Source organism: Aptenodytes forsteri, unplaced genomic scaffold (assembly GCF_000699145.1).
Source record: "Aptenodytes forsteri isolate BGI_AS27 unplaced genomic scaffold, ASM69914v1 Scaffold172, whole genome shotgun sequence".
Classification (NCBI taxonomy): Eukaryota; Metazoa; Chordata; class Aves; order Sphenisciformes; family Spheniscidae; genus Aptenodytes; species Aptenodytes forsteri.
The window spans coordinates 7,114,361-7,125,320 of NW_008795018.1; positions in this window are offsets into that span (position 1 = coordinate 7,114,361).

Here is a 10,960-nt window from a genome sequence, read left to right on the forward strand (position 1 = left end):
AGATTGAAATTTTCTGATTAAATCTATTTGGACTCTTTCTTCAGTCTTTTCCAGTACAACCATGCAATCTGATGGTTTACATAGTTTTGTAAGACAAATTTGACTTCATTTTATCTGAATGACTAATCAGCATTGTTTACACAGATGTTCACAGTACTATATATTAATTACTTTTCAATTATAAATTAGAGTGTTGATTGGAAGATCATATTTCTCTTCTACTTGTCAATTGACTTTATTTTGTCTCCAGTGTTTTTCTTACACATTTTTAATACATTAATTTTGATTTTTAATTAAGGATAGCATAGTTTGAAAAGATCATATTTCATTCACACTCAATCACTGAATATCAGGATTTTTTCCAATAACTTTTTCATTTAGTCTTTCTCTGTTATTAAATAAAAGTTGGGACAAAGATGGAAGGGTACTCCAAAGCTAATGGTACAGATCTTCTTACATCTATTAACCTTAAAGACTGTTTTTACAGAACAATTGTTGAGCAAAAAGATAGTTGTAGTGATCCAAACCAGAACTAGGACATGAGTTAACAATTAAGCAGCATGGAAAGTAAGGAGTCCAGTGCTCCCTGAACTTGCTCCCTGATTTTCTTCTATTTATCAGTACAGATGCACCCAGGATTTTGGAGATTTTGTTCAAAATAAGAAAGTTTCAAAATAGGAAAGTTTCTGGTCAGGAAAGTAGAACAAGACAGAAAGATCTAATTTTCAAGGACATTAAACAAGGAGGAGATTTATGTTTTGGTCATTTATTTAATATTTATTAGCCAGAAGATTTGAGCTCTCTTTATTTACAGAATTATCTTATCCTAGCTTATTATTTTTGTGTACAAATCAAACATAGCTTTAGGGATTAAGACCTACTGATGTCTTCTTTGGTGTAAAATAAACACAGCAAAATATATTTGTGGGACACATTTACAACAGCTTTATTCTAAGGTGTACCTAAATTGGGAGTCTTTTCACATATTTATGCTTACTTATTTGTATAATGATAATTACTTTCATGTTTCTAATAAATATTTGGAACTTTACTGGCCAAAATGTACAAATACAATATAAGGAGTGTATTTTATTTCAAATTTTAGTGCTTAATCTAAACACTAGTTGTCAGAACCTACTTATGCTGACTGAAAGAGGAGGGTTTAAAGGAATGTGATCACTCCTTCAAGGTACTGGTATAGCGGTGAAATAGGTTTGACTTTAGAAATATACGAGGAATACAATTGAAAATATTAGAGCTCTTCAGAGATCAAGCTCTTGCACAACATGCAAAAATTAATATGAAAAAATCAATGAATAAATGCAACCACAAGAATAACAAGATGTATGATATAATAAAAGACATGAATCCAAGAAGTGTATAGTCATAGAAACAAAAAATTCACTTACAGTGACTACTGTTTAAGAATTCTTTATCTTCTTCACCATTTTTCATCAATACTGCTGGTAAAGGTGGTACCAGAGGGATGATTTAGAGTATACATTAGTGACTTATTTTTACCCATTTCAGCAGTAGCTCAGTGGAAGTCACCCTGTGTGCACAGAAGAAATGCCTTCTGCAAAAAAAAAACAAACAAAACCCTCTGCTTTTAGCAGCCTACTACTACAATCTTATACATGTAGAAGTGGGAGGGACTCTAAGGGAAGAAAGTATGTGACCCCTGTGCCTCTGCTAGTCTCTCTCCCACTGTAAGCCATACAAGAGAAGACTTCACTGCCATGACCTGGTGACTCACCACCAACTCCTCACCTGGCAGAAAGGCCAAGAGCAGAAACCATCCTGAAAAAACAAACCAAAGCCTTGGCCATCAGCCTCAGGCCCCAGACAAGGGCTTTTCTTCCCTTCTGTTCTAAGAGCACAGTCCTCAGCATGCACACCCAGACAATTGCAGCCTCAATCAGCAGGGTCATCCCAGTGTTGTCCCCTCCATCTGCAGTTTTCTTTTTTTTCCTCCGATCCAGGTGTCATGGCATCTGTTGCCTTCTGGTTGCCACCTCAACTTTCCAAGACTTTTGTACAGGCATTGGAAAGAGTGGAAGGATGGTTGTGGTAGCAACCCCAAGATACAGGGAAAAGCAGGGGATACAGGTGAAAGCTGGAAATAGCTTAACTAATCATGCCTCCTTGATACACTCATGGTTTTTGGACTGAGGCATTTATGTCCTACTCCCAATTTGCAATGGCACTCCGCACATCATTACCCACCCACTAAACTTGTCCATTTGTTGATGTTAGTTCAACTGCCTTTGCCCACTCCTCAAAAAGCCTGACAGCCTTTGGACACCTGAAAGACCTGGTTACCTACAGAAGAAAATCCTGGACTTTTTCTGTTTACAGCTGTACTGGGTTTCTACATGATTCCTGAGTTACCAGCAAGTGAAAGGGGGATAATGCTCTTCATCTACCACGGTTTCACACCTTTCACATCCATCCGCTTCTTCCCACAGATACTTCTCTACAGTGCCAGGACATGCACTGTGTAGGAATGTGCTGTAGGGCAGGCCTTCTTCTGCCACTGTGAGGGTTTTTATTTGGGTTATAGGGTGTTGCTTTGTGGGGGGGAGTGGGAGATTCCACTTTCTTCTTGAGTTGTGGTACGTATTTTTACCTGGTTCTATAAAAACAGCCTGCTGTCTCCTTGTAGACCACTTGCTATTTAGACTGGCCCTTTGAGTTCCTTGTGCTTTATTTTTTTCCCCTTCCTAATTTTCACGTAGTTCCCTTTCCTGAAATTAAGTATAAACTTTCTCAATTTATTTTGCTTACTTTCTCCTGCTACAATTTTAAGGTTAATTTTGTTGTGTTTGCTATTACATTAGTATTCCACTAATACCTTTTTGACTGAATCTTAGATGTTATAACCCAAGACCAGATCAGAATGGCATCTTTACTTATGGGTCCTAAGACTAGTTCTAGAAAGCAACCATTTGTTTCCTCCAAAACTTTTATCTCTATGTCTCATGCTGGCAAGCCATTAATCCAGGCTATGTGTGGTTAGCTAGAACTCCCACTGTTTCTGCCTATCCTAATTCTGCAGCTTCTCTAATCTCACTTAACATTTCCTGAGCACAATCATCACCCTGCTTAGGATGTTGGTAGACCAATCCTAATACTTCACTTTATTTATGAATTCCACTCACAAAGATTCTGAAGAGCTTCTCTTTTCCTGTAATATTTTTGTGCTGTTCCACTTTATATAATCTTTCACATACAGTGCCACTCCCCAACCTGTAATCCCTATTGTATCACTCCAATAATGTTGACAGCCTGGCAATAGTGTAACGTATTGATTATCTTCCTTCTACCAGGTTTATGAGATACCTGTTTTCTCAGAGTTGTTTACTGATGCCAATACTGTGGTTACCCATCTTATTTTTTAGGCTTTAAACTTTGGTGAAAAGGACTTATAAGACTTCCCTCTGTTCTGCCACTTAATATCATTCATGTTAGTCAGTTGGCATTGCAGGCAGTCTAATTTTGCCTGTGTTATGTATTGCTATTGTGCTATTTATTTCCCTCCTGACCTTTTCAGAATTGCATTGAATATTGTCCTTTTACTATCCTTCAATCCATATCCCTTGCTCCCTAAATTAAGTGTTTTACTATTTTTCTACTGCAGCTGTCCCTATTTAGGTTTATAGATATAAGTTGTGAATGTATTGGAAATATTAAAATGTATATGGTACACTTGATTTATCACTATCATAGGATTTTTCACAAAAAGCTCTTGTTCAGAAATGTAATATTAAATAAATATTGTTATATTAAACTATTCTACTTGTTTACATACTGTGATGTGAAACTGCAGTGGGTTTTAAGACTTTTTTTTACAATACTGTCAGAAACTTTAGGTAATAAATGAATAACTGATGTCTCATTTGTTGTTAAAAAAAGTCAAATCAATGCATGGAATAACAGTAACAAATTGCTACTATAGTCTTCATAGTATTGCACGGGAAAAACTCTAGCTAATGAGAAACTTTAATCAGTGAATGAGCATGCATAAAATAAAGCTAAATGAGGATAGGTAAAGACTCTTTGATGTATGTAAATATAAATATTTTTATATAGTGCATATAAAAAAAAGCACAATGAGAGAAAAATACATTAGCTGTTAATGAACTGGTCTAGGATGTGATAAACCTTATGTTGCAAAGTAATTTTACTTTGCATTTAACTAGGAAATAATGCACAATGCATTCATGGCATATCACCCTGGCATTTAATTGCTAAGAATATATTGCTTTTTCTGAGGAGAGACAGGACTTGCATTGAATTGTACTTGACTGGACACACATGTTGCTAACATAGATCCACTGGGGTCTGACTTGTACTGCCAAACCCACTTCAGACTAAACAAGCATAGGAAGTACTTCAGTCTATTATATAATATAAATATCTGAAGTTAAATATAAACATTAACTCTTTCTACAGAGAAACATGAAACAACCTTCCAAAAGTGCTACTACCATTTAGTTATCATTTGATTTACAATTTAAATAATGTTGTCTATGTTGAAGGATCGATGATGTATTTAAGCCCATTGACTTAAACAAATAGTATTTATGTATTCAAAATTTAGAGCAAAGCTTGGAAAGGATGATAATTTTGAAATTTTGTTCTCCTAATATTAAATTTACCTTTTGTGTCAGTTTTATTATAAGTTTGTTTAAAACTTCTTTGGAAACATGATGCAAATTATGTTATAGTATAAGGTTTTAGGGGGTTTTAATATTCTTATTTTTTAGAGAAACTTTTTTTTTTTGTGTTTTGTTTTTTTTTCTTAATAAAAATTATAGAGCAGAATAGCTCCCTATGACATCCCCAGCTTAAATGTAATCAAATCTAGAACTGGAGGTCAAGTTTCTCCAATATGCTCTTTTTGAATGTGTTAGCACTGAGCTAGCTGAATAGTTTCAGAGTTATCTGTACAGTGGCAAATGAAGATAATGTGCAATGGTTTGATTTCCATCCTTGCAATCCCACAATTCACATGATGTGTTGAGTTAGCAGCTCTCTTCTTTATTTTTCTCTCTGTCTGAATAGATCATTAATAACATGCTTTCAAAGTTTCTCCATTATCCAGAAAAAAATCAAAACCTTAAAAACTCTAAAAATGTAGTGTTTCTTGAATTAACTAAAATGCCTGTGACTTCTAAGCAGACCCCTCCCCCCAATTAAATAAATATTTTGTTTCTGTCTAATACAAATTCACAAAGAAAAAAATAGGTTTTGTGAGGAAAAAAAAAATTCATTGTGAGAAAAAAAAAAATTACACTGGAATAGAATAACTTCATTTCAATTGACCACCACCCTTGTAGGGTGGTTCGTGAGAGCAGTGTCTTCACAATCAGCCTCTTTTTTGATATAAGAATTGCTATAACCTATTGCTGGAGATTGCATGTTATCTGTAAGAACATTTTTAGTGTTATATTTTTACTAACATAAAATTATTTAAGACTAAAATAAATGTCTTGAAAAATTTTTTGCACTTTTATAACTTTTATATAAGTACTCTGAGTACTTGCTTACTGACAATGATGTGTATATAAGAGCAAAATGTCACCCTACTTTTCTTTTTTTTTTAATCCCTCAGGGGTAAACGTAAGTGTAAATCGTCTTGCCAAATAACAAAACCAGCTCAGGATCCTGCATTGAAAAGGGAAGAAATAGTTACTATAAGTAACTACTTATATTTAGAAAATAACTCCAGAAATGAGAGCATAGGTATACCAAACACAGTTCAGAAAGGTTTGAATAAAATTAATATTAAACAATTTCTTTTACTTCCGTTGGTGGTGTTTCTGAAGTTGAATTTCCCTGATTTCCTAGAAATGACAGTTAAGTTATATTCTCAGCAAGTTCAGCATGCTTAATGAATTCCTTGGGGAAACCAGAATATCTGTAGCACAATTAACTTCCCATTCTTATGTAAATGAAGAGTTTCAGGGTCCCTGATGGAAGCCTGCTTTTTGGCTACAGTTAGCAAGTGTATGCTATTAAATGACACATGGAGCCTTGAGCTGAAATTTAGACGTCACTAATTTGTGCTGTGACATGTGCAAAGCTGCTTTAGAGGAATGTGAAACAGAGTTTTTTAAATGTACCTGATGAAATGGGGATTATTACCCCTGGCTAGACTGTAGTCAGCAGTCTGATTACCTTTGCCTTTCCTTGGTCTTAACAGAATGAGCACACTGACACTCTCTTTACTCTTTTTATATTTGCTATAACATTTCTTTGGGTTTGCATTTCTTTATTATTATTATCCAGTTGAGATTACTGATTTAAGATGGAAAGAGTCCAATAGAGTGAGATAGTATTTTAGATTGTACATGTGCATTTGTGTGCATGTAGTTAAATACTGAAAAGTTAATACTGAAAAGAGAAATAAACTCTAAGTTGGGTAGATAAGGTCCATGCAGCTTGTAAAGGAAAATAAAATCACATACATAAATTTAATAGCCTGAGTGAGATACAGGAGTGAGAAAACAATATTCAAAATGAAAAGAGGATGTTCCTGAATAGTTCAAGTTTTATTGTTGCTAGTAAAGTCCTTTGAGATCTTTGGATAAAAGGCATTCTATAAATGCAAAGTATTATTGTCTCAGAGGAACAAAGCTATATGTCAGTTCTAAAACACTGAAATACAATCAGATTCAAGATATAACCACAAAGTGGGGTCTGGCTGAGTATTTGTATCTAACTTTAAGTTACCTAGTAAAATTCCTAAATCCAAGTTGGGTCCTAGCTTCCCACATTTCATGGAACTTGTAACAGTATGAGGAAGGAGAGTGTCTGCTCCTTCTGGTGTATCTGGTCAAGGGCTTTTTCCCTGCAACAAGGGATAATAAGAAAAGGAGGAAGCCATAAACAAGAACATACAGGGACACAAACCTGACCAACAAATGATAGGGGAGGCAGTGATGAGAACCAAACCTGGTCAGTCACAGTAATTGATGGGGGCATGTGGGAGTGAGAGAATGTTTATTCCAGCAAGGTTATCTGATTGTGGATCTTGTCAATGGGGAAAATAAGGGAAAAAGGGGAAAGCAGAAACAAAATATACAGAGACACAGACCTGCCAAAACACTCATGGAGATAATGTCAAGACACAAATCTTGCCAGTCACACTCATTGATGGGCTATCCAGAAACTACAGACACCGCTTCCAGGAAGATCAACCTGGACTTTGCAACTGATAAGACTGTAAACCAGGGGGACCCCGACTAGGAGGGGTGCAGGAATTGATGCAGCTGTACAGACCCATGGGGGGATGTGGAGGGGAAAGGGGAGCAGAGAGGAACAAAGGGTGGAGGTAGACAAGAAGTAGTATAAAAGGGGCTGGTCACATGTAAAACGGTGCCAGTCAATACACTTGTCTGGCTGAGCCCTATGCTTGACCACTGCAGTCAGTCCTATCTTCTTATTAAATCTTATTAAACCTGAGTCCTGGATGTGGGTGCTGTTGAAGGCAGCGCCTTGTCTGTGTCCATATGTGTAGCAACAACCGTGGCTGTGTCAGTGTCCTCTGAGTGTTTCTGTGTTTTTCTGGGATATGTGCTCAGCTTCGCTACTGTTTGAACCTGCAAACAGGAAGCCATGTCCCTCAGCCTGGGCAGAGACCCTGGGACCATGGGCACTAGGATCGGCTCCAGTGGCTGGGCAGGAGCGTCCTGGGCCAGAGAGGCTGGAGGAGGCAGCCACGCTCCTAACAACACATAACTCATTCACAAAATGTCAAAAAAGATGTCTAAGTTTCTCCTTCATGCTTAACTTTATCAAAGCAATTCAAATGGGAATCTCCTTAATCATCTCAGTCAACATAGGTATTTCAGCTTTCATGAGAAAACATTTTGGGGGGACCTCTTGTTCCATTTCTCTGCAAACACTCTGGCACAGAAGTTTTTCCCTCTCAAGATTTTATGATTCTCACAATAAGCTCTCCCTTGAATAAATTTACACTTTAGACCTGCTCAGATGATACTAACGGAGTAGGAAATTATTCTTGATTTTACGTAATGCTTTAGTGGATGGAACACTTCCTTAAGAAAGGAATTGCACACATATAAACAATTCTTCAGTTTGACAAATTACAAATCCTACTTGTAAGGAGAATGCTCTAACCCACACCTTCTAAATTAGGCTTAAATGAGGTTCTTTTTCAACTCTTCTGAGAAATCTAGGCTACTGCAAAGGAATGGTATAGAGATTTATGAAATCAGGCAGTGAGCAAGAGGCATGCCTCTTTAATCCAGAAATGCCAATGCTTTCCTAGCAGTGGGAAGGATAGATTGTGATCGTTATTCCCTGTGTAACAGAGAATGCGTCTGTCTCACACTATTTTCTAAAATAGACTTCATTTAAAAAAAAACAGAAAAAGAAGTCATAAAGACTTCACCAAATGAAAGTGTGCAAAGGTCCTGTGTGAATCATAATTTTTTTGACTGCAAAAACACAGAGAACCTCTTCATATTTTTAAGTACCTTTTGTATCCCTTTGGACAAAGTACTAATGATCAAAATTTAAATAACATACGTCATGTCATGTCTGGAACAACATCCTATGAACATAATCAGCATTACTCATACTGTTGAAAGGCAGTTACTTGCTGCTTAACTGAAAACCGGAAGCAATTGACCAAAAAACCCCCAAGCCTTCAGAAATTTTATCTGTGCATGTGAGTTCCTCTGAAAAACAGTTTTTTCTCCCCCTCTCTCTCTCTGTTTAATGATTCAGGATCTGTCAGATCAAGCAAGGGGAAAGCAAAACAAAAAAGCATACACACCTCTGAAAATTTTTTCTCCCCCTCTCTCTCTCTGTTTAATGATTCAGGATCTGTCAGATCAAGCAAGGGGAAAGCAAAACAAAAAAGCATACACAAGATATCCAGCACTACTACAGGAAGAGCAGAACAGTAAATATATCTTAAGAGGTAGAGATAAAATGATTCTTACCTATAAGGGTTAATGATGTCAAGGACAGATGGCAGTAAAAAAAAACAACCAACCTTTATATTTTCCACTATTAGACAATAGAAGTAGAGCCACATCAATAAATATGCCCCAGAACTTAGTTCATTTTTTTCATTTTAATATTTAAATATATACTTACATGATCATTACAAATGCGCATGTACACACACACACACACAGAGCTACTTTTAATTTTGAAACCTAAAGGAGAGCTAGCTAAATACACCTGGGACCTGCCCAGTTCCATTTCACTAGAAACAGTGTGGTAACGTGTTTCTTTGCAAGAATTAAAAATCTTTCCTGAACCTGACAGACACAACTACTAAACCAAAGCCACACTTCCTCTAACTTGTTCTTCTTTTGCCTTTATGCTTCTTACATTCTTTGCTCCCTAATGATGTCCTGACATGTGGAAAATGTGGATTCAAACATCTTAGTCTGGACCTGGCTTAAAACCTACATTTCCAATTATTTTTTGACAAAGGCTTAACCTCTGGACAGTTGTGTAACAGGGGCACCACTATTGCCGTTAGTTATATCTGATCCCCATCCTTCTGTTTTCCGCAGGAGATATATACAAATATATATATATATATATGTGTGCATATATATAAAAAACATTTAAGTGAGCTCTACCCTGATACTTTCTTCTCTCAGAAGAGATGTAGGTGGTCTGAGGCACAAGCTGTTAGAGATGCTACCTATGAAAGTTTTAATTAAGGACTCTTCTGCGACAAAGCATAATGTAAGATTTGTTATTTTCCAGTTTGAGTTGTAGTATTTAATATGCAGTGATCTAAAAAATGAGCTGATGGTTCAGGCTTTTACCCTCTGTCTTTATCATTGCAACGTACCTTGTCATCTTTGGGAAAAACTATTGCAAGCAGATGAAAACGTGTATTTATCTTTTGTATCTTCTTTCTTGAGTATGGCTCTTGTTTATATGTAATGTAAACACAGCTACTTGAATACTGAATAATAAATTGTTAGTACTTCTTCGTACAGAGAAAAGCCTAAGTAAAATTCCCTAGCCTACTAATATTTTGAATCCGTTGAATGTTTTACACCTTCCACTTGCCTGAAAACAACCTTAATGGGTAAATATATGTTGGCAAGATACAGTAAAGGAAAAATTCAGCAAGAAAGATTGAGGCTTAGCATGTAGGTATGTATAGTAGTGCAATGCCTAAGAAGTTTCATGATGATATATTTTCCACGTACAGCTGCTTAAAGTATTTATGCTGTTATTGCGTGTTGTGTGCATGCTGGAGCAGAAGATCAAAACAACAGCTTTTTTGCTTCTGCTTAAATTAGTGAGAAACAACAGCTTGAAAAAAATAGTCTCACATGATATTTTGCTATTTAAGGTCAAACTTTCAGTAAACTGGTGTGCAGTCAGACACTTCTTTTTGTTAAAAATAATTTTAGATTTAAATATAATACCATCTAGAATGGAAATTCTGTTAAGATTTTGTTTTTCACTGGTACTTATGGCTTGTGATATTCAAAAAGCTGAGCAACAGATGATGTCATAAAACTCAGTTGGACTGAATGTAAACAAAAATATGAGGCAAACGTATACATTATTTTTAGAATTGACTTCCCAAGGAAACAAAATTTTGTATCTTACTAAGTAAAGTAACTAAGGTAAACAACTTAGTCTCCTTTATATCAATTTCAATACTCAAGATAGCTAAAAAATGTATCATTTTCATGCTGTCATGCTCTCAACAGTATTTCCTGTTTCCTTGATTAAGCAGAGAAATGAATGGGGACACACCAATCCTCAGAATACATTTCTTCAAAGAATCATAGAATCATAGAATCATAGAGTCATAGAGTCATAGAATCATAGAATAGTTTGGATTGGAAGGGACCTTTAAAGGTCACCTAGTCCAACCCCCCCGCCGTGGGCCGGGGCATCTTCAACTAGAGCCCGGAGCTCAGCGCCCCCTCCAGCCTGC